Source organism: Labrus bergylta, chromosome 9 (genome assembly GCF_963930695.1).
Source record: "Labrus bergylta chromosome 9, fLabBer1.1, whole genome shotgun sequence".
NCBI classification, from domain to species: domain Eukaryota; kingdom Metazoa; phylum Chordata; class Actinopteri; order Labriformes; family Labridae; genus Labrus; species Labrus bergylta.
The window spans coordinates 7,458,942-7,480,826 of NC_089203.1; the positions used below are offsets into that span (position 1 = coordinate 7,458,942).

Consider the following 21,885-nt stretch of genomic DNA (forward strand, 5'->3'; position numbering starts at 1 on the left):
ATAGGGTAGGGTGAGGGTTGAGGAAAGCATGTCCAACTACAGGATCCGATATATAAAACACAGCCTGGACACAATCCTTTTTCATTTCCAGTGACTGCAGTTTACTGTCAATCGAACCCCGGCCTCCCACGTGGCAGGCGAGAATTCTACCATTGAACCACCAATGCTCGATACAAGGCATGATGGGTACCAGACGCGTGCATACAGCGCCACCATGAGGTCTCCACAGCACTTTGTTGGATTGTTTGTCAAATTTGGTAAGCACTCTCCTGTTCCCCTTCCAAGTCATTCATAATCCCTTTGGTGATCTTCTGACTTATCATCCAGTGTCTTCATCGGGTAAAAACTGCAATTATTTTACATGTCTGGTTCAAGGTCAGCCTGGACACAATCCTTTTTCATTTCCAGTGACTGCAGTTTACTGTCAACTTGGACTTTGTGTGAGTTTGACATTTTTGCTAAGAAAAGAACTCCTAAGAGGTCACTTTGGCTAAGTGGTCTCAAGTGCTGAGTTGGAGTGGCAGCTCCCCTAGTTTGGTGCGTTGGAAGCCAGCTTCTGAAAAAAATGCTGTCGACTGAACAGGGAGCTTCTTGTTGTAACAATGTAAAGAGTCCTGGGAAAATGTTTTTCATAGAATTGTTAGACTTCAAGTGTCCTGAGCTGTGTTGCACTGCACAAGTTTGTCTGTGTCTCTGGGACAAAAAACAGCAACGGATCCCGTTATTCAACTTCAAGTGTTGTGATTCACAATGAGCGCAACAGACAACAGTTGATCCTTTGTAGCAGTATCATATCTGCACTTTCTAACATTGTAAGACCAAGTCAAAATCCTGGCTGCATTGGCCGGGAATCGAACCCGGGCCTCCCGCGTGGCAGGCGAGAATTCTACCATTGAACCACCAATGCTCGACACAAGGCATTATGGGTACCAGACGCGCGCAAACAGCGCCACCATGAGGTCTCCACAGCACTTTGTTGGAACGGGCTGATGGCAGCGTTCCAGTATTTACCAGGACTATACAGAGAACCTGAGGAAAGCATGTCCAACTTCGGGGTCCGATTCATAAAATAGGGATAGGGTAGGGTGAGGGTTGAGGAAAGCATGTCCAACTACAGGATCCGATATATAAAATACAGCCTGGACACAATCCTTTTTCATTTCCAGTGACTGCAGTTTACTGTCAATCAAACCCGGGCCTCCCACGTGGCAGGCGAGAATTCTACCATTGAACCACCAATGCTCGACACAAGGCATGATGGGTACCAGACGCGTGCATACAGCGCCACCATGAGGTCTCCGCAGCACTTTGTTGGATTGTTTGTCAAATTTGGTAAGCACTCTCCTGTTCCCCTTCCAAGTCATTCATAATCCCTTTGGTGATCTTCTGACTTATCATCCAGTGTCTTCATCGGGTAAAAACTGCAATTATTTTACATGTCTGGTTCAAGGTCAGCCTGGACACAATCCTTTTTCATTTCCAGTGACTGCAGTTTACTGTCAACTTGGACTTTGTGTGAGTTTGACATTTTTGCTAAGAAAAGAACTCCTAAGAGGTCACTTTGGCTAAGTGGCCTCAAGTGCTGAGTTGGAGTGGCAGCTCCCCTAGTTTGGTGCGTTGGAAGCCAGCTTCTGAAAAAAATGCTGTCGACTGAACAGGGAGCTTCTTGTTGTAACAATGTAAAGAGTCCTGGGAAAATGTTTTTCATAGAATTGTTAGACTTCAAGTGTCCTGAGCTGTGTTGCACTGCACAAGTTTGTCTGTGTCTCTGGGACAAAAAACAGCAACGGATCCCGTTATTCAACTTCAAGTGTTGTGATTCACAATGAGCGCAACAGACAACAGTTGATCCTTTGTAGCAGTATCATATCTGCACTTTCTAACATTGTAAGACCAAGTCAAAATCCTGGCTGCATTGGCCGGGAATCGAACCCGGGCCTCCCGCGTGGCAGGCGAGAATTCTACCATTGAACCACCAATGCTCGACACAAGGCATTATGGGTACCAGACGCGCGCAAACAGCGCCACCATGAGGTCTCCACAGCACTTTGTTGGAACGGGCTGATGGCAGCGTTCCAGTATTTACCAGGACTATACAGAGAACCTGAGGAAAGCATGTCCAACTTCGGGGTCCGATTCATAAAATAGGGATAGGGTAGGGTGAGGGTTGAGGAAAGCATGTCCAACTACAGGATCCGATATATAAAATACAGCCTGGACACAATCCTTTTTCATTTCCAGTGACTGCAGTTTACTGTCAATCAAACCCGGGCCTCCCACGTGGCAGGCGAGAATTCTACCATTGAACCACCAATGCTCGACACAAGGCATGATGGGTACCAGACGCGTGCATACAGCGCCACCATGAGGTCTCCGCAGCACTTTGTTGGATTGTTTGTCAAATTTGGTAAGCACTCTCCTGTTCCCCTTCCAAGTCATTCATAATCCCTTTGGTGATCTTCTGACTTATCATCCAGTGTCTTCATCGGGTAAAAACTGCAATTATTTTACATGTCTGGTTCAAGGTCAGCCTGGACACAATCCTTTTTCATTTCCAGTGACTGCAGTTTACTGTCAACTTGGACTTTGTGTGAGTTTGACATTTTTGCTAAGAAAAGAACTCCTAAGAGGTCACTTTGGCTAAGTGGCCTCAAGTGCTGAGTTGGAGTGGCAGCTCCCCTAGTTTGGTGCGTTGGAAGCCAGCTTCTGAAAAAAATGCTGTCGACTGAACAGGGAGCTTCTTGTTGTAACAATGTAAAGAGTCCTGGGAAAATGTTTTTCATAGAATTGTTAGACTTCAAGTGTCCTGAGCTGTGTTGCACTGCACAAGTTTGTCTGTGTCTCTGGGACAAAAAACAGCAACGGATCCCGTTATTCAACTTCAAGTGTTGTGATTCACAATGAGCGCAACAGACAACAGTTGATCCTTTGTAGCAGTATCATATCTGCACTTTCTAACATTGTAAGACCAAGTCAAAATCCTGGCTGCATTGGCCGGGAATCGAACCCGGGCCTCCCGCGTGGCAGGCGAGAATTCTACCATTGAACCACCAATGCTCGACACAAGGCATTATGGGTACCAGACGCGCGCAAACAGCGCCACCATGAGGTCTCCACAGCACTTTGTTGGAACGGGCTGATGGCAGCGTTCCAGTATTTACCAGGACTATACAGAGAACCTGAGGAAAGCATGTCCAACTTCGGGGTCCGATTCATAAAATAGGGATAGGGTAGGGTGAGGGTTGAGGAAAGCATGTCCAACTACAGGATCCGATATATAAAATACAGCCTGGACACAATCCTTTTTCATTTCCAGTGACTGCAGTTTACTGTCAATCAAACCCGGGCCTCCCACGTGGCAGGCGAGAATTCTACCATTGAACCACCAATGCTCGACACAAGGCATGATGGGTACCAGACGCGTGCATACAGCGCCACCATGAGGTCTCCACAGCACTTTGTTGGATTGTTTGTCAAATTTGGTAAGCACTCTCCTGTTCCCCTTCCAAGTCATTCATAATCCCTTTGGTGATCTTCTGACTTATCATCCAGTGTCTTCATCGGGTAAAAACTGCAATTATTTTACATGTCTGGTTCAAGGTCAGCCTGGACACAATCCTTTTTCATTTCCAGTGACTGCAGTTTACTGTCAACTTGGACTTTGTGTGAGTTTGACATTTTTGCTAAGAAAAGAACTCCTAAGAGGTCACTTTGGCTAAGTGGTCTCAAGTGCTGAGTTGGAGTGGCAGCTCCCCTAGTTTGGTGCGTTGGAAGCCAGCTTCTGAAAAAAATGCTGTCGACTGAACAGGGAGCTTCTTGTTGTAACAATGTAAAGAGTCCTGGGAAAATGTTTTTCATAGAATTGTTAGACTTCAAGTGTCCTGAGCTGTGTTGCACTGCACAAGTTTGTCTGTGTCTCTGGGACAAAAAACAGCAACGGATCCCGTTATTCAACTTCAAGTGTTGTGATTCACAATGAGCGCAACAGACAACAGTTGATCCTTTGTAGCAGTATCATATCTGCACTTTCTAACATTGTAAGACCAAGTCAAAATCCTGGCTGCATTGGCCGGGAATCGAACCCGGGCCTCCCGCGTGGCAGGCAAGAAGTAAGAAGTAAGAAGTCCCTGAGAGGGACTAAAAAATTCACTGTCACAATCCCAAATTCTCATTTTATTTTACCTACCATGTATGAATTCCTCTCCTTGGACCATTTCCTTATTTTTTTATTCCTTAGATGTACAGAGAGTTAACTTTTACTCACCTCACCTTGAGAGTAGGGCTAGCGTAAAGCCCCTTTCTTAGGTGGTAAGTAATGGGACTGCTGGTAGAAAGAATATTTCTCCCCGTCGGGGAATCGAACCCCGGTCTTTCGCGTGACAGGCGGAGATACTGTCCACTATACTAACGAGGACTTCTGTGGTGCTGTTTTTGGCTCGTAAACAGGCTGATGGCAGCGTTCCAGTATTTACCAGGACTATACAGAGAACCTGAGGAAAGCATGTCCAACTTCGGGGTCCGATTCATAAAATAAGGATAGGGTAGGGTGAGGGTTGAGGAAAGCATGTCCAACTACAGGATCCGATATATAAAATACAGCCTGGACACAATCCTTTTTCATTTCCAGTGACTGCAGTTTACTGTCAATCAAACCCGGGCCTCCCACGTGGCAGGCGAGAATTCTACCATTGAACCACCAATGCTCGACACAAGGCATGATGGGTACCAGACGCGTGCATACAGCGCCACCATGAGGTCTCCACAGCACTTTGTTGGATTGTTTGTCAAATTTGGTAAGCACTCTCCTGTTCCCCTTCCAAGTCATTCATAATCCCTTTGGTGATCTTCTGACTTATCATCCAGTGTCTTCATCGGGTAAAAACTGTAATTATTTTACATGTCTGGTTCAAGGTCAGCCTGGACACAATCCTTTTTCATTTCCAGTGACTGCAGTTTACTGTCAACTTGGACTTTGTGTGAGTTTGACATTTTTGCTAAGAAAAGAACTCCTAAGAGGTCACTTTGGCTAAGTGGTCTCAAGTGCTGAGTTGGAGTGGCAGCTCCCCTAGTTTGGTGCGTTGGAAGCCAGCTTCTGAAAAAAATGCTGTCGACTGAACAGGGAGCTTCTTGTTGTGACAATGTAAAGATTCCTGGGAAAATGTTTTTCATAGAATTGTTAGACTTCAAGTGTCCTGAGCTGTGTTGCACTGCACAAGTTTGTCTGTGTCTCTGGGACAAAAAACAGCAACGGATCCCGTTATTCAACTTCAAGTGTTGTGATTCACAATGAGCGCAACAGACAACAGTTGATCCTTTGTAGCAGTATCATATCTGCACTTTCTAACATTGTAAGACCAAGTCAAAATCCTGGCTGCATTGGCCGGGAATCGAACCCGGGCCTCCCGCGTGGCAGGCGAGAATTCTACCATTGAACCACCAATGCTCGACACAAGGTATTATGGGTACCAGACGCGCGCAAACAGCGCCACCATGAGGTCTCCACAGCACTTTGTTGGAACGGGCTGATGGCAGCGTTCCAGTATTTACCAGGACTATACAGAGAACCTGAGGAAAGCATGTCCAACTTCGGGGTCCGATTCATAAAATAGGGATAGGGTAGGGTGAGGGTTGAGGAAAGCATGTCCAACTACAGGATCCGATATATAAAATACAGCCTGGACACAATCCTTTTTCATTTCCAGTGACTGCAGTTTACTGTCAATCGAACCCGGACCTCCCACGTGGCAGGCGAGAATTCTACCATTGAACCACCAATGCTCGACACAAGGCATGATGGGTACCAGACGCGAGCATACAGCGCCACCATGAGGTCTCCACAGCACTTTGTTGGATTGTTTGCCAAATTTGGTAAGCACTCTCCTGTTCCCCTTCCAAGTCATTCATAATCCCTTTGGTGATCTTCTGATTTATCATCCAGTGTCTTCATCGGGTAAAAACTGCAATTATTTTACATGTCTGGTTCAAGGTCAGCCTGGACACAATCCTTTTTCATTTCCAGTGACTGCAGTTTACTGTCAACTTGGACTTTGTGTGAGTTTGACATTTTTGCTAAGAAAAGAACTCCTAAGAGGTCACTTTGGCTAAGTGGTCTCAAGTGCTGAGTTGGAGTGGCAGCTCCCCTAGTTTGGTGCGTTGGAAGCCAGCTTCTGAAAAAAATGCTGTCGACTGAACAGGGAGCTTCTTGTTGTAACAATGTAAAGAGTCCTGGGAAAATGTTTTTCATAGAATTGTTAGACTTCAAGTGTCCTGAGCTGTGTTGCACTGCACAAGTTTGTCTGTGTCTCTGGGACAAAAAACAGCAACGGATCCCGTTATTCAACTTCAAGTGTTGTGATTCACAATGAGCGCAACAGACAACAGTTGATCCTTTGTAGCAGTATCATATCTGCAATTTCAAAAATTGTAAGACCAAGTCAAAATCCTGGCTGCATTGGCCGGGAATCGAACCAGGGCCTCCCGCGTGGCAGGTAAGAAGTAAGAAGTAAGAAGTCCCTGAGAGGGACTAAAAAATTCACTGTCACAATCCCAAATTCTCATTTTATTTTACCTACCATGTATGAATTACTCTCCTTGGACCATTTCCTTATTTTTTTATTCCTTAGATGTACAGAGAGTTAACTTTTACTCACCTCACCTTGAGAGTAGGGCTAGCGTAAAGCCCCTTTCTTAGGTGGTAAGTAATGGGACTGCTGGTAGAAAGAATATTTCTCCCGTCGGGGAATCGAACCCCGGTCTTCCGCGTGACAGGCGGAGATACTGTCCACTATACAAACGAGGACTTCTGTGGTGCTGTTTTTGGCTCGTAAACGGGCTGATGGCAGCGTTCCAGTATTTACCAGGACTATACAGAGAACCTGAGGAAAGCATGTCCAACTTCGGGGTCCGATTCATAAAATATGGATAGGGTAGGGTGAGGGTTGAGGAAAGCATGTCCAACTACAGGATCCGATATATAAAATACAGCCTGGACACAATCCTTTTTCATTTCCAGTAACTGCAGTTTACTGCCAATCGAACCCGGGCTTCCCACGTGGCAGGCGAGAATTCTACCATTGAACCACCAATGCTCGACACAAGGCATGATGGGTACCAGACGCGCGCATACAGCGCCATCATCCAGTGTCTTCATCGGGTAAAAACTGCAATTATTTTACATGTCTGGTTCAAGGTCAGCCTGGACACAATCCTTTTTCATTTCCAGTGACTGCAGTTTACTGTCAACTTGGACTTTGTGTGAGTTTGACATTTTTGCTAAGAAAAGAACTCCTAAGAGGTCACTTTGGCTAAGTGGTCTCAAGTGCTGAGTTGGAGTGGCAGCTCCCCTAGTTTGGTGCGTTGGAAGCCAGCTTCTGAAAAAAATGCTGTCGACTGAACAGGGAGCTTCTTGTTGTAACAATGTAAAGAGTCCTGGGAAAATGTTTTTCATAGAATTGTTAGACTTCAAGTGTCCTGAGCTGTGTTGCACTGCACAAGTTTGTCTGTGTCTCTGGGACAAAAAACAGCAACGGATCCCGTTATTCAACTTCAAGTGTTGTGATTCACAATGAGCGCAACAGACAACAGTTGATCCTTTGTAGCAGTATCATATCTGCACTTTCTAACATTGTAAGACCAAGTCAAAATCCTGGCTGCATTGGCCGGGAATCGAACCCGGGCCTCCCGCGTGGCAGGCAAGAAGTAAGAAGTAAGAAGTCCCTGAGAGGGACTAAAAAATTCACTGTCACAATCCCAAATTCTCATTTTGTTTTACCTACCATGTATGAATTCCTCTCCTTGGACCATTTCCTTATTTTTTTATTCCTTAGATGTACAGAGAGTTAACTTTTACTCACCTCACCTTGAGAGTAGGGCTAGCGTAAAGCCCCTTTCTTAGGTGGTAAGTAATGGGACTGCTGGTAGAAAGAATATTTCTCCCGTCGGGGAATCGAACCCCGGTCTTCCGCGTGACAGGCGGAGATACTGTCCACTATACAAACGAGGACTTCTGTGGTGCTGTTTTTGGCTCGTAAACGGGCTGATGGCAGCGTTCCAGTATTTACCAGGACTATACAGAGAACCTGAGGAAAGCATGTCCAACTTCGGGGTCCGATTCATAAAATATGGATAGGGTAGGGTGAGGGTTGAGGAAAGCATGTCCAACTACAGGATCCGATATATAAAATACAGCCTGGACACAATCCTTTTTCATTTCCAGTAACTGCAGTTTACTGCCAATCGAACCCGGGCTTCCCACGTGGCAGGCGAGAATTCTACCATTGAACCACCAATGCTCGACACAAGGCATGATGGGTACCAGACGCGCGCATACAGCGCCATCATCCAGTGTCTTCATCGGGTAAAAACTGCAATTATTTTACATGTCTGGTTCAAGGTCAGCCTGGACACAATCCTTTTTCATTTCCAGTGACTGCAGTTTACTGTCAACTTGGACTTTGTGTGAGTTTGACATTTTTGCTAAGAAAAGAACTCCTAAGAGGTCACTTTGGCTAAGTGGTCTCAAGTGCTGAGTTGGAGTGGCAGCTCCCCTAGTTTGGTGCGTTGGAAGCCAGCTTCTGAAAAAAATGCTGTCGACTGAACAGGGAGCTTCTTGTTGTAACAATGTAAAGAGTCCTGGGAAAATGTTTTTCATAGAATTGTTAGACTTCAAGTGTCCTGAGCTGTGTTGCACTGCACAAGTTTGTCTGTGTCTCTGGGACAAAAAACAGCAACGGATCCCGTTATTCAACTTCAAGTGTTGTGATTCACAATGAGCGCAACAGACAACAGTTGATCCTTTGTAGCAGTATCATATCTGCACTTTCTAACATTGTAAGACCAAGTCAAAATCCTGGCTGCATTGGCCGGGAATCGAACCCGGGCCTCCCGCGTGGCAGGCAAGAAGTAAGAAGTAAGAAGTCCCTGAGAGGGACTAAAAAATTCACTGTCACAATCCCAAATTCTCATTTTGTTTTACCTACCATGTATGAATTCCTCTCCTTGGACCATTTCCTTATTTTTTTATTCCTTAGATGTACAGAGAGTTAACTTTTACTCACCTCACCTTGAGAGTAGGGCTAGCGTAAAGCCCCTTTCTTAGGTGGTAAGTAATGGGACTGCTGGTAGAAAGAATATTTCTCCCCGTCGGGGAATCGAACCCCGGTCTTCCGCGTGACAGGCGGAGATACTGTCCACTATACTAACGAGGACTTCTGTGGTGCTGTTTTTGGCTCGTAAACGGGCTGATGGCAGCGTTCCAGTATTTACCAGGACTATACAGAGAACCTGAGGAAAGCATGTCCAACTTCGGGGTCCGATTCATAAAATAGGGATAGGGTAGGGTGAGGGTTGAGGAAAGCATGTCCAACTACAGGATCCGATATATAAAACACAGCCTGGACACAATCCTTTTTCATTTCCAGTGACTGCAGTTTACTGTCAATCGAACCCCGGCCTCCCACGTGGCAGGCGAGAATTCTACCATTGAACCACCAATGCTCGATACAAGGCATGATGGGTACCAGACGCGCGCATACAGCGCCACCATGAGGTCTCCACAGCACTTTGTTGGATTGTTTGTCAAATTTGGTTAGCACTCTCCTGTTCCCCTTCCAAGTCATTCATAATCCCTTTGGTGATCTTCTGACTTATCATCCAGTGTCTTCATCGGGTAAAAACTGCAATTATTTTACATGTCTGGTTCAAGGTCAGCCTGGACACAATCCTTTTTCATTTCCAGTGACTGCAGTTTACTGTCAACTTGGACTTTGTGTGAGTTTGACATTTTTGCTAAGAAAAGAACTCCTAAGAGGTCACTTTGGCTAAGTGGTCTCAAGTGCTGAGTTGGAGTGGCAGCTCCCCTAGTTTGGTGCGTTGGAAGCCAGCTTCTGAAAAAAATGCTGTCGACTGAACAGGGAGCTTCTTGTTGTAACAATGTAAAGAGTCCTGGGAAAATGTTTTTCATAGAATTGTTAGACTTCAAGTGTCCTGAGCTGTGTTGCACTGCACAAGTTTGTCTGTGTCTCTGGGACAAAAAACAGCAACGGATCCCGTTATTCAACTTCAAGTGTTGTGATTCACAATGAGCGCAACAGACAACAGTTGATCCTTTGTAGCAGTATCATATCTGCACTTTCTAACATTGTAAGACCAAGTCAAAATCCTGGCTGCATTGGCCGGGAATCGAACCCGGGCCTCCCGCGTGGCAGGCGAGAATTCTACCATTGAACCACCAATGCTCGACACAAGGCATTATGGGTACCAGACGCGCGCAAACAGCGCCACCATGAGGTCTCCACAGCACTTTGTTGGAACGGGCTGATGGCAGCGTTCCAGTATTTACCAGGACTATACAGAGAACCTGAGGAAAGCATGTCCAACTTCTGGTTCCGATTCATAAAATAGGGATAGGGTAGGGTGAGGGTTGAGGAAAGCATGTCCAACTACAGGATCCGATATATAAAATACAGCCTGGACACAATCCTTTTTCATTTCCAGTGACTGCAGTTTACTGTCAATCAAACCCGGGCCTCCCACGTGGCAGGCGAGAATTCTACCATTGAACCACCAATGCTCGACACAAGGCATGATGGGTACCAGACGCGTGCATACAGCGCCACCATGAGGTCTCCGCAGCACTTTGTTGGATTGTTTGTCAAATTTGGTAAGCACTCTCCTGTTCCCCTTCCAAGTCATTCATAATCCCTTTGGTGATCTTCTGACTTATCATCCAGTGTCTTCATCGGGTAAAAACTGCAATTATTTTACATGTCTGGTTCAAGGTCAGCCTGGACACAATCCTTTTTCATTTCCAGTGACTGCAGTTTACTGTCAACTTGGACTTTGTGTGAGTTTGACATTTTTGCTAAGAAAAGAACTCCTAAGAGGTCACTTTGGCTAAGTGGCCTCAAGTGCTGAGTTGGAGTGGCAGCTCCCCTAGTTTGGTGCGTTGGAAGCCAGCTTCTGAAAAAAATGCTGTCGACTGAACAGGGAGCTTCTTGTTGTAACAATGTAAAGAGTCCTGGGAAAATGTTTTTCATAGAATTGTTAGACTTCAAGTGTCCTGAGCTGTGTTGCACTGCACAAGTTTGTCTGTGTCTCTGGGACAAAAAACAGCAACGGATCCCGTTATTCAACTTCAAGTGTTGTGATTCACAATGAGCGCAACAGACAACAGTTGATCCTTTGTAGCAGTATCATATCTGCACTTTCTAACATTGTAAGACCAAGTCAAAATCCTGGCTGCATTGGCCGGGAATCGAACCCGGGCCTCCCGCGTGGCAGGCGAGAATTCTACCATTGAACCACCAATGCTCGACACAAGGCATTATGGGTACCAGACGCGCGCAAACAGCGCCACCATGAGGTCTCCACAGCACTTTGTTGGAACGGGCTGATGGCAGCGTTCCAGTATTTACCAGGACTATACAGAGAACCTGAGGAAAGCATGTCCAACTTCGGGGTCCGATTCATAAAATAGGGATAGGGTAGGGTGAGGGTTGAGGAAAGCATGTCCAACTACAGGATCCGATATATAAAATACAGCCTGGACACAATCCTTTTTCATTTCCAGTGACTGCAGTTTACTGTCAATCAAACCCGGGCCTCCCACGTGGCAGGCGAGAATTCTACCATTGAACCACCAATGCTCGACACAAGGCATGATGGGTACCAGACGCGTGCATACAGCGCCACCATGAGGTCTCCACAGCACTTTGTTGGATTGTTTGTCAAATTTGGTAAGCACTCTCCTGTTCCCCTTCCAAGTCATTCATAATCCCTTTGGTGATCTTCTGACTTATCATCCAGTGTCTTCATCGGGTAAAAACTGCAATTATTTTACATGTCTGGTTCAAGGTCAGCCTGGACACAATCCTTTTTCATTTCCAGTGACTGCAGTTTACTGTCAACTTGGACTTTGTGTGAGTTTGACATTTTTGCTAAGAAAAGAACTCCTAAGAGGTCACTTTGGCTAAGTGGTCTCAAGTGCTGAGTTGGAGTGGCAGCTCCCCTAGTTTGGTGCGTTGGAAGCCAGCTTCTGAAAAAAATGCTGTCGACTGAACAGGGAGCTTCTTGTTGTAACAATGTAAAGAGTCCTGGGAAAATGTTTTTCATAGAATTGTTAGACTTCAAGTGTCCTGAGCTGTGTTGCACTGCACAAGTTTGTCTGTGTCTCTGGGACAAAAAACAGCAACGGATCCCGTTATTCAACTTCAAGTGTTGTGATTCACAATGAGCGCAACAGACAACAGTTGATCCTTTGTAGCAGTATCATATCTGCACTTTCTAACATTGTAAGACCAAGTCAAAATCCTGGCTGCATTGGCCGGGAATCGAACCCGGGCCTCCCGCGTGGCAGGCAAGAAGTAAGAAGTAAGAAGTCCCTGAGAGGGACTAAAAAATTCACTGTCACAATCCCAAATTCTCATTTTATTTTACCTACCATGTATGAATTCCTCTCCTTGGACCATTTCCTTATTTTTTTATTCCTTAGATGTACAGAGAGTTAACTTTTACTCACCTCACCTTGAGAGTAGGGCTAGCGTAAAGCCCCTTTCTTAGGTGGTAAGTAATGGGACTGCTGGTAGAAAGAATATTTCTCCCCGTCGGGGAATCGAACCCCGGTCTTTCGCGTGACAGGCGGAGATACTGTCCACTATACTAACGAGGACTTCTGTGGTGCTGTTTTTGGCTCGTAAACAGGCTGATGGCAGCGTTCCAGTATTTACCAGGACTATACAGAGAACCTGAGGAAAGCATGTCCAACTTCGGGGTCCGATTCATAAAATAAGGATAGGGTAGGGTGAGGGTTGAGGAAAGCATGTCCAACTACAGGATCCGATATATAAAATACAGCCTGGACACAATCCTTTTTCATTTCCAGTGACTGCAGTTTACTGTCAATCAAACCCGGGCCTCCCACGTGGCAGGCGAGAATTCTACCATTGAACCACCAATGCTCGACACAAGGCATGATGGGTACCAGACGCGTGCATACAGCGCCACCATGAGGTCTCCGCAGCACTTTGTTGGATTGTTTGTCAAATTTGGTAAGCACTCTCCTGTTCCCCTTCCAAGTCATTCATAATCCCTTTGGTGATCTTCTGACTTATCATCCAGTGTCTTCATCGGGTAAAAACTGCAATTATTTTACATGTCTGGTTCAAGGTCAGCCTGGACACAATCCTTTTTCATTTCCAGTGACTGCAGTTTACTGTCAACTTGGACTTTGTGTGAGTTTGACATTTTTGCTAAGAAAAGAACTCCTAAGAGGTCACTTTGGCTAAGTGGTCTCAAGTGCTGAGTTGGAGTGGCAGCTCCCCTAGTTTGGTGCGTTGGAAGCCAGCTTCTGAAAAAAATGCTGTCGACTGAACAGGGAGCTTCTTGTTGTGACAATGTAAAGATTCCTGGGAAAATGTTTTTCATAGAATTGTTAGACTTCAAGTGTCCTGAGCTGTGTTGCACTGCACAAGTTTGTCTGTGTCTCTGGGACAAAAAACAGCAACGGATCCCGTTATTCAACTTCAAGTGTTTTGATTCACAATGAGCGCAACAGACAACAGTTGATCCTTTGTAGCAGTATCATATCTGCACTTTCTAACATTGTAAGACCAAGTCAAAATCCTGGCTGCATTGGCCGGGAATCGAACCCGGGCCTCCCGCGTGGCAGGCGAGAATTCTACCATTGAACCACCAATGCTCGACACAAGGTATTATGGGTACCAGACGCGCGCAAACAGCGCCACCATGAGGTCTCCACAGCACTTTGTTGGAACGGGCTGATGGCAGCGTTCCAGTATTTACCAGGACTATACAGAGAACCTGAGGAAAGCATGTCCAACTTCGGGGTCCGATTCATAAAATAGGGATAGGGTAGGGTGAGGGTTGAGGAAAGCATGTCCAACTACAGGATCCGATATATAAAATACAGCCTGGACACAATCCTTTTTCATTTCCAGTGACTGCAGTTTACTGTCAATCGAACCCGGACCTCCCACGTGGCAGGCGAGAATTCTACCATTGAACCACCAATGCTCGACACAAGGCATGATGGGTACCAGACGCGCGCATACAGCGCCACCATGAGGTCTCCACAGCACTTTGTTGGATTGTTTGCCAAATTTGGTAAGCACTCTCCTGTTCCCCTTCCAAGTCATTCATAATCCCTTTGGTGATCTTCTGATTTATCATCCAGTGTCTTCATCGGGTAAAAACTGCAATTATTTTACATGTCTGGTTCAAGGTCAGCCTGGACACAATCCTTTTTCATTTCCAGTGACTGCAGTTTACTGTCAACTTGGACTTTGTGTGAGTTTGACATTTTTGCTAAGAAAAGAACTCCTAAGAGGTCACTTTGGCTAAGTGGTCTCAAGTGCTGAGTTGGAGTGGCAGCTCCCCTAGTTTGGTGCGTTGGAAGCCAGCTTCTGAAAAAAATGCTGTCGACTGAACAGGGAGCTTCTTGTTGTAACAATGTAAAGAGTCCTGGGAAAATGTTTTTCATAGAATTGTTAGACTTCAAGTGTCCTGAGCTGTGTTGCACTGCACAAGTTTGTCTGTGTCTCTGGGACAAAAAACAGCAACGGATCCCGTTATTCAACTTCAAGTGTTGTGATTCACAATGAGCGCAACAGACAACAGTTGATCCTTTGTAGCAGTATCATATCTGCAATTTCAAAAATTGTAAGACCAAGTCAAAATCCTGGCTGCATTGGCCGGGAATCGAACCAGGGCCTCCCGCGTGGCAGGTAAGAAGTAAGAAGTAAGAAGTCCCTGAGAGGGACTAAAAAATTCACTGTCACAATCCCAAATTCTCATTTTATTTTACCTACCATGTATGAATTACTCTCCTTGGACCATTTCCTTATTTTTTTATTCCTTAGATGTACAGAGAGTTAACTTTTACTCACCTCACCTTGAGAGTAGGGCTAGCGTAAAGCCCCTTTCTTAGGTGGTAAGTAATGGGACTGCTGGTAGAAAGAATATTTCTCCCCGTCGGGGAATCGAACCCCGGTCTTCCGCGTGACAGGCGGAGATACTGTCCACTATACAAACGAGGACTTCTGTAGTGCTGTTTTTGGCTCGTAAACGGGCTGATGGCAGCGTTCCAGTATTTACCAGGACTATACAGAGAACCTGAGGAAAGCATGTCCAACTTCGGGGTCCGATTCATAAAATATGGATAGGGTAGGGTGAGGGTTGAGGAAAGCATGTCCAACTACAGGATCCGATATATAAAATACAGCCTGGACACAATCCTTTTTCATTTCCAGTGACTGCAGTTTACTGCCAATCGAACCCGGGCTTCCCACGTGGCAGGCGAGAATTCTACCATTGAACCACCAATGCTCGACACAAGGCATGATGGGTACCAGACGCGCGCATACAGCGCCATCATCCAGTGTCTTCATCGGGTAAAAACTGCAATTATTTTACATGTCTGGTTCAAGGTCAGCCTGGACACAATCCTTTTTCATTTCCAGTGACTGCAGTTTACTGTCAACTTGGACTTTGTGTGAGTTTGACATTTTTGCTAAGAAAAGAACTCCTAAGAGGTCACTTTGGCTAAGTGGTCTCAAGTGCTGAGTTGGAGTGGCAGCTCCCCTAGTTTGGTGCGTTGGAAGCCAGCTTCTGAAAAAAATGCTGTCGACTGAACAGGGAGCTTCTTGTTGTAACAATGTAAAGAGTCCTGGGAAAATGTTTTTCATAGAATTGTTAGACTTCAAGTGTCCTGAGCTGTGTTGCACTGCACAAGTTTGTCTGTGTCTCTGGGACAAAAAACAGCAACGGATCCCGTTATTCAACTTCAAGTGTTGTGATTCACAATGAGCGCAACAGACAACAGTTGATCCTTTGTAGCAGTATCATATCTGCACTTTCTAACATTGTAAGACCAAGTCAAAATCCTGGCTGCATTGGCCGGGAATCGAACCCGGGCCTCCCGCGTGGCAGGCGAGAATTCTACCATTGAACCACCAATGCTCGACACAAGGCATTATGGGTACCAGACGCGCGCAAACAGCGCCACCATGAGGTCTCCACAGCACTTTGTTGGAACGGGCTGATGGCAGCGTTCCAGTATTTACCAGGACTATACAGAGAACCTGAGGAAAGCATGTCCAACTTCGGGGTCCGATTCATAAAATAGGGATAGGGTAGGGTGAGGGTTGAGGAAAGCATGTCCAACTACAGGATCCGATATATAAAATACAGCCTGGACACAATCCTTTTTCATTTCCAGTGACTGCAGTTTACTGTCAATCAAACCCGGGCCTCCCACGTGGCAGGCGAGAATTCTACCATTGAACCACCAATGCTCGACACAAGGCATGATGGGTACCAGACGCGTGCATACAGCGCCACCATGAGGTCTCCACAGCACTTTGTTGGATTGTTTGTCAAATTTGGTAAGCACTCTCCTGTTCCCCTTCCAAGTCATTCATAATCCCTTTGGTGATCTTCTGACTTATCATCCAGTGTCTTCATCGGGTAAAAACTGCAATTATTTTACATGTCTGGTTCAAGGTCAGCCTGGACACAATCCTTTTTCATTTCCAGTGACTGCAGTTTACTGTCAACTTGGACTTTGTGTGAGTTTGACATTTTTGCTAAGAAAAGAACTCCTAAGAGGTCACTTTGGCTAAGTGGCCTCAAGTGCTGAGTTGGAGTGGCAGCTCCCCTAGTTTGGTGCGTTGGAAGCCAGCTTCTGAAAAAAATGCTGTCGACTGAACAGGGAGCTTCTTGTTGTAACAATGTAAAGAGTCCTGGGAAAATGTTTTTCATAGAATTGTTAGACTTCAAGTGTCCTGAGCTGTGTTGCACTGCACAAGTTTGTCTGTGTCTCTGGGACAAAAAACAGCAACGGATCCCGTTATTCAACTTCAAGTGTTGTGATTCACAATGAGCGCAACAGACAACAGTTGATCCTTTGTAGCAGTATCATATCTGCACTTTCTAAAATTGTAAGACCAAGTCAAAATCCTGGCTGCATTGGCCGGGAATCGAACCAGGGCCTCCCGCGTGGCAGGTAAGAAGTAAGAAGTAAGAAGTCCCTGAGAGGGACTAAAAAATTCACTGTCACAATCCCGAATTCTCATTTTATTTTACCTACCATGTATGAATTCCTCTCCTTGGACCATTTCCTTATTTTTTTATTCCTTAGATGTACAGAGAGTTAACTTTTACTCACCTCACCTTGAGAGTAGGGCTAGCGTAAAGCCCCTTTCTTAGGTGGTAAGTAATGGGACTGCTGGTAGAAAGAATATTTCTCCCGTCGGGGAATCGAACCCCGGTCTTCCATGTGACAGGCGGAGATACTGTCCACTATACAAACGAGGACTTCTGTGGTGCTGTTTTTGGCTCGTAAACGGGCTGATGGCAGCGTTCCAGTATTTACCAGGACTATACAGAGAACCTGAGGAAAGCATGTCCAACTTCGGGGTCCGATTCATAAAATATGGATAGGGTAGGGTGAGGGTTGAGGAAAGCATGTCCAACTACAGGATCCGATATATAAAATACAGCCTGGACACAATCCTTTTTCATTTCCAGTGACTGCAGTTTACTGCCAATCGAACCCGGGCTTCCCACGTGGCAGGCGAGAATTCTACCATTGAACCACCAATGCTCGACACAAGGTATGATGGGTACCAGACGCGCGCATATAGCGCCATCATCCAGTGTCTTCATCGGGTAAAAACTGCAATTATTTTACATGTCTGGTTCAAGGTCAGCCTGGACACAATCCTTTTTCATTTCCAGTGACTGCAGTTTACTGTCAACTTGGACTTTGTGTGAGTTTGACATTTTTGCTAAGAAAAGAACTCCTAAGAGGTCACTTTGGCTAAGTGGTCTCAAGTGCTGAGTTGGAGTGGCAGCTCCCCTAGTTTGGTGCGTTGGAAGCCAGCTTCTGAAAAAAATGCTGTCGACTGAACAGGGAGCTTCTTGTTGTAACAATGTAAAGAGTCCTGGGAAAATGTTTTTCATAGAATTGTTAGACTTCAAGTGTCCTGAGCTGTGTTGCACTGCACAAGTTTGTCTGTGTCTCTGGGACAAAAAACAGCAACGGATCCCGTTATTCAACTTCAAGTGTTGTGATTCACAATGAGCGCAACAGACAACAGTTGATCCTTTGTAGCAGTATCATATCTGCACTTTCTAACATTGTAAGACCAAGTCAAAATCCTGGCTGCATTGGCCGGGAATCGAACCCGGGCCTCCCGCGCCGCAGTCAAGGATTGTTTAGCTAAAAGCCCTAAACCGTTTCCCATTCATTCTCTATGGTAGTGCTAAACCACTACGGATGTAATATACTTTTGGCCACTACGACTTAGTGGCGCTGTCCCGAGTTTTTCTTCAGAGCGAACTGCGGTGGAGACAAGACACTATCTACTTTCTTCGAATTCTCATCACGCAGTATTCACTAATCAAAGGTAAGAGACTTTGTTTGGCATAAATTTAAAACTATAGGGTCAATTTATTATTATTTATTTTCTCTGTCAGACAATATTGGTGCAATAACGTGATAAATTACACTAACAAACAAACGTTATCTATTTAATGGTCAAGTAAAGTAAACTTTTATCAGGACCATGGGTGTTACACTATCTTTCAGAGTCAAATTAAGTCTTAACTACAATATCAAATGTCATTTTGTTCCTCAATTATTTGATAGGAACTCCTCTCCTGCCCCATTTGCCCCTCTCCAAACTCATACACTTAAACTCAGGTGCTTAGGCACACACAGTTTTTTTCCCACATCTACTGCCCCTCTCACTCCCCCCTCTATTCTTGCTCACACATGCTGTGCTTTCCTCCTCCTGCTGCTCCCACCCCACCCTCTTACCCTTTAGTTCTCAGGTAGACTCTCAGATGTACAGAAACACACACACACACACACACAGACACACACACACACACACACACACACACACACACACACACACACACACACACACACACACACACACACACACACACACACTTCCTCCCCCTTAGATCCCAGAGTAGGTGAAGATCAGAAAGGTGTGAAAAACTATTGTCTTTTTAGCCTTCTGAACTTTTTAGTGAAGATCATAGAAGTTTTGCCGCTGTAAAATATTTAATTGGCCATTTCTATTTGAGTGGGATTAATATGTGATCTGAAATATTCTGGTATTTTTTTCACAAATATCTTCTCACTGTATCTGATTAAAATGAATCTAAAATTCTATTATTTTCTTTTAGGTAAAGATGCACAAGAAAGTGTTGTTCTTCCCGGGGAAAGTCTGTGTTGTGTTCCGCAAGGGACCACTCGGATTTCTCCTCTAGGAGCCGTCAAAGGAAGCCAGAAGAATTAAGGAGGACTCCACTCTGCAGGACAAGTCTGCCCCCATACGGGCTGACCTTGTTCAGCAGAATGCTCTGGCTGTGGTCCGTCGGAGAGGAGGGGATGCCTCAGACTGTACGGAGGTGCTGGGAGACTACATCCTGCAGTTTGGGAAGTATAAAGGGAAGTCTTTCAGGTGGCTTTTGGAGAATGATATAGGGTACACAATGTATCTTATTAAGAACTTGCAAAAGGAGGAAGCATCAGGTGACAGTGTGACTGCAGGGCATAGCAAGGACAGCCTACAGTCCTTTGTCAATTATTCCCTCAGTTTTGCTGAGATCCAGTCTCTCCGAACCTATGAGGCAAGTGGAGGGGTTGTTATGGCAGCCTCATTGGAAGATGACCAGCTGGTTGGCTTTGGCACTAGTGCTAAGAGCACCTGGAAGGAGATTTGGGACAGCAGAGCTGATGGCTATATAGCTGATAATATAATTTTTTTAAATGAAAATCTGCTTTTAAGATTTATCCTTTCAGTCCTACAAGTTTTTAATGATTGGTGTGGGCTTTGTTTTGTGTTACAGATCTGCTTTAGTCTGGGGTGCCTCTGTCTGCTTCAGCTGCCTCTCTAAGTTCATTTTAAATGTTCACCTTTGATCTGTACTTTGTCTTGTTTGAGGCAACTGCAGAAAAAACTCTCACACATGTAGCATGTGGCAAAGTAAGGAGTGTAGCTATCTTTTCTAACTGCCGTTGTACAGCTAGAGCTGAGGGCAAGATATGACTTACCATATTTTCTTGTCTTTGTTTTCAAAGTTGTGACTTCTGCTGTAGATTAATTGTCACCCTGGCATTTACCTGGAAGTCCTACAACACAATTTGCCATGCTTTGCTGGCAATGCAAAACGATGTGGATTGCTTTTATTTAAGCTCGATGCCTTCAACTGTCATAACCATGGGCCCCACTTTGGGAATCACTGGTTTAAGAGGATGTTAAATTAACCTTGTATTTATAACTTTCACTGAATGTTCTGATGCTGCTTTTTATCTTGTACCACCCTACTTCCACCCACCATCCATTATAACTTGCTTGTAAATTAAACTATTTTCATGAAAAAATTGAAATTTCTTGTCTTTTTTACTGCTTGGAATTAAAATAATATAGCTTCTTTTCAACTTAAATGTGCCATTTATATACAAAACCTTCTGTCTCATATGCTTTATGGGGTCTGAATAAAAATGCTAAGATGTACTGCTGCCAGTTCACCAACATGGACATTTTAATGCGGTTTCAAACTTTTATATTACTTTTTAGAAGGTGTGCATGATTTAATCTGTACACAAACAAGGAAATCAATGACATATTCAGATCTTAGTAAATAGTAGTAAATTAGATTTTTAAACTAAAATGATTTATACATGTACTTCAGGTACTTCACTCTCAATAAACAAGGTAACAACAAAGGGAATCTATTAAAGTCAATATTAAACAATGTGTTTCATCACAACACAATAGCCTAAATCACATCTCAGATTTGTCTCAGTGGGGATTTGAAGCAAGCATTCGAACACCTTGGAAAAAAAAAAAAGATACTTTAATCCTATTGGCTGATTTTCTGTTACAGCTATTCGCAACTTGCCCCCGCGCCGCAGGCGAGAATTCTACCATTGAACCACCAATGCTCGACACAAGGCATTATGGGTACCAGACGCGTGCAAACAGCGCCACCATGAGGTCTCCACAGCACTTTGTTGGAACGGGCTGATGGCAGCGTTCCAGTATTTACCAGGACTATACAGAGAACCTGAGGAAAGCATGTCCAACTTCGGGGTCCGATTCATAAAATAGGGATAGGGTAGGGTGAGGGTTGAGGAAAGCATGTCCAACTACAGGATCCGATATATAAAATACAGCCTGGACACAATCCTTTTTCATTTCCAGTGACTGCAGTTTACTGTCAATCGAACCCGGGCCTCCCACGTGGCAGGCGAGAATTCTACCATTGAACCACCAATGCTCGACACAAGGCATGATGGGTACCAGACGCACGCATACAGCGCCACCATGAGGTCTCCACAGCACTTTGTTGGATTGTTTGCCAAATTTGGTAAGCACTCTCCTGTTCCCCTTCCAAGTCATTCATAATCCCTTTGGTGATCTTCTGATTTATCATCCAGTGTCTTCATCGGGTAAAAACTGCAATTATTTTACATGTCTGGTTCAAGGTCAGCCTGGACACAATCCTTTTTCATTTCCAGTGACTGCAGTTTACTGTCAACTTGGACTTTGTGTGAGTTTGACATTTTTGCTAAGAAAAGAACTCCTAAGAGGTCACTTTGGCTAAGTGGTCTCAAGTGCTGAGTTGGAGTGGCAGCTCCCCTAGTTTGGTGCGTTGGAAGCCAGCTTCTGAAAAAAATGCTGTCGACTGAACAGGGAGCTTCTTGTTGTAACAATGTAAAGAGTCCTGGGAAAATGTTTTTCATAGAATTGTTAGACTTCAAGTGTCCTGAGCTGTGTTGCACTGCACAAGTTTGTCTGTGTCTCTGGGACAAAAAACAGCAACGGATCCCGTTATTCAACTTCA

The 21,885-nt window shown here is 44.9% G+C and overlaps 12 non-coding genes across 12 annotated transcripts; all 12 read right to left on the reverse strand.

Moving 5' to 3' along the window:
• Positions 1 to 836: 836 nt before the first annotated feature.
• Positions 837 to 907, reverse strand: trnag-gcc (transfer RNA glycine (anticodon GCC)). Its single transcript has one exon. It is a non-coding gene; the product is annotated as a tRNA-Gly (tRNA).
• Positions 908 to 1,911: 1,004 nt separating this feature from the next.
• trnag-gcc (transfer RNA glycine (anticodon GCC)) lies at positions 1,912 to 1,982 on the reverse strand. Its single transcript has one exon. It is a non-coding gene; the product is annotated as a tRNA-Gly (tRNA).
• A 1,004-nt stretch (positions 1,983 to 2,986) lies between these two features.
• trnag-gcc (transfer RNA glycine (anticodon GCC)) lies at positions 2,987 to 3,057 on the reverse strand. The gene has a single exon. It is a non-coding gene; the product is annotated as a tRNA-Gly (tRNA).
• Positions 3,058 to 4,342: 1,285 nt separating this feature from the next.
• Positions 4,343 to 4,414, reverse strand: trnad-guc (transfer RNA aspartic acid (anticodon GUC)). The gene has a single exon. It is a non-coding gene; the product is annotated as a tRNA-Asp (tRNA).
• Positions 4,415 to 5,372: 958 nt separating this feature from the next.
• On the reverse strand, positions 5,373 to 5,443 carry trnag-gcc (transfer RNA glycine (anticodon GCC)). The gene has a single exon. It is a non-coding gene; the product is annotated as a tRNA-Gly (tRNA).
• A 3,691-nt stretch (positions 5,444 to 9,134) lies between these two features.
• On the reverse strand, positions 9,135 to 9,206 carry trnad-guc (transfer RNA aspartic acid (anticodon GUC)). Its single transcript has one exon. It is a non-coding gene; the product is annotated as a tRNA-Asp (tRNA).
• A 958-nt stretch (positions 9,207 to 10,164) lies between these two features.
• Positions 10,165 to 10,235, reverse strand: trnag-gcc (transfer RNA glycine (anticodon GCC)). The gene has a single exon. It is a non-coding gene; the product is annotated as a tRNA-Gly (tRNA).
• A 1,004-nt stretch (positions 10,236 to 11,239) lies between these two features.
• On the reverse strand, positions 11,240 to 11,310 carry trnag-gcc (transfer RNA glycine (anticodon GCC)). Its single transcript has one exon. It is a non-coding gene; the product is annotated as a tRNA-Gly (tRNA).
• Positions 11,311 to 12,595: 1,285 nt separating this feature from the next.
• Positions 12,596 to 12,667, reverse strand: trnad-guc (transfer RNA aspartic acid (anticodon GUC)). The gene has a single exon. It is a non-coding gene; the product is annotated as a tRNA-Asp (tRNA).
• A 958-nt stretch (positions 12,668 to 13,625) lies between these two features.
• Positions 13,626 to 13,696, reverse strand: trnag-gcc (transfer RNA glycine (anticodon GCC)). Its single transcript has one exon. It is a non-coding gene; the product is annotated as a tRNA-Gly (tRNA).
• Positions 13,697 to 14,981: 1,285 nt separating this feature from the next.
• On the reverse strand, positions 14,982 to 15,053 carry trnad-guc (transfer RNA aspartic acid (anticodon GUC)). The gene has a single exon. It is a non-coding gene; the product is annotated as a tRNA-Asp (tRNA).
• An 851-nt stretch (positions 15,054 to 15,904) lies between these two features.
• On the reverse strand, positions 15,905 to 15,975 carry trnag-gcc (transfer RNA glycine (anticodon GCC)). The gene has a single exon. It is a non-coding gene; the product is annotated as a tRNA-Gly (tRNA).
• Between the last annotated feature and the right edge of the window lie 5,910 nt (positions 15,976 to 21,885).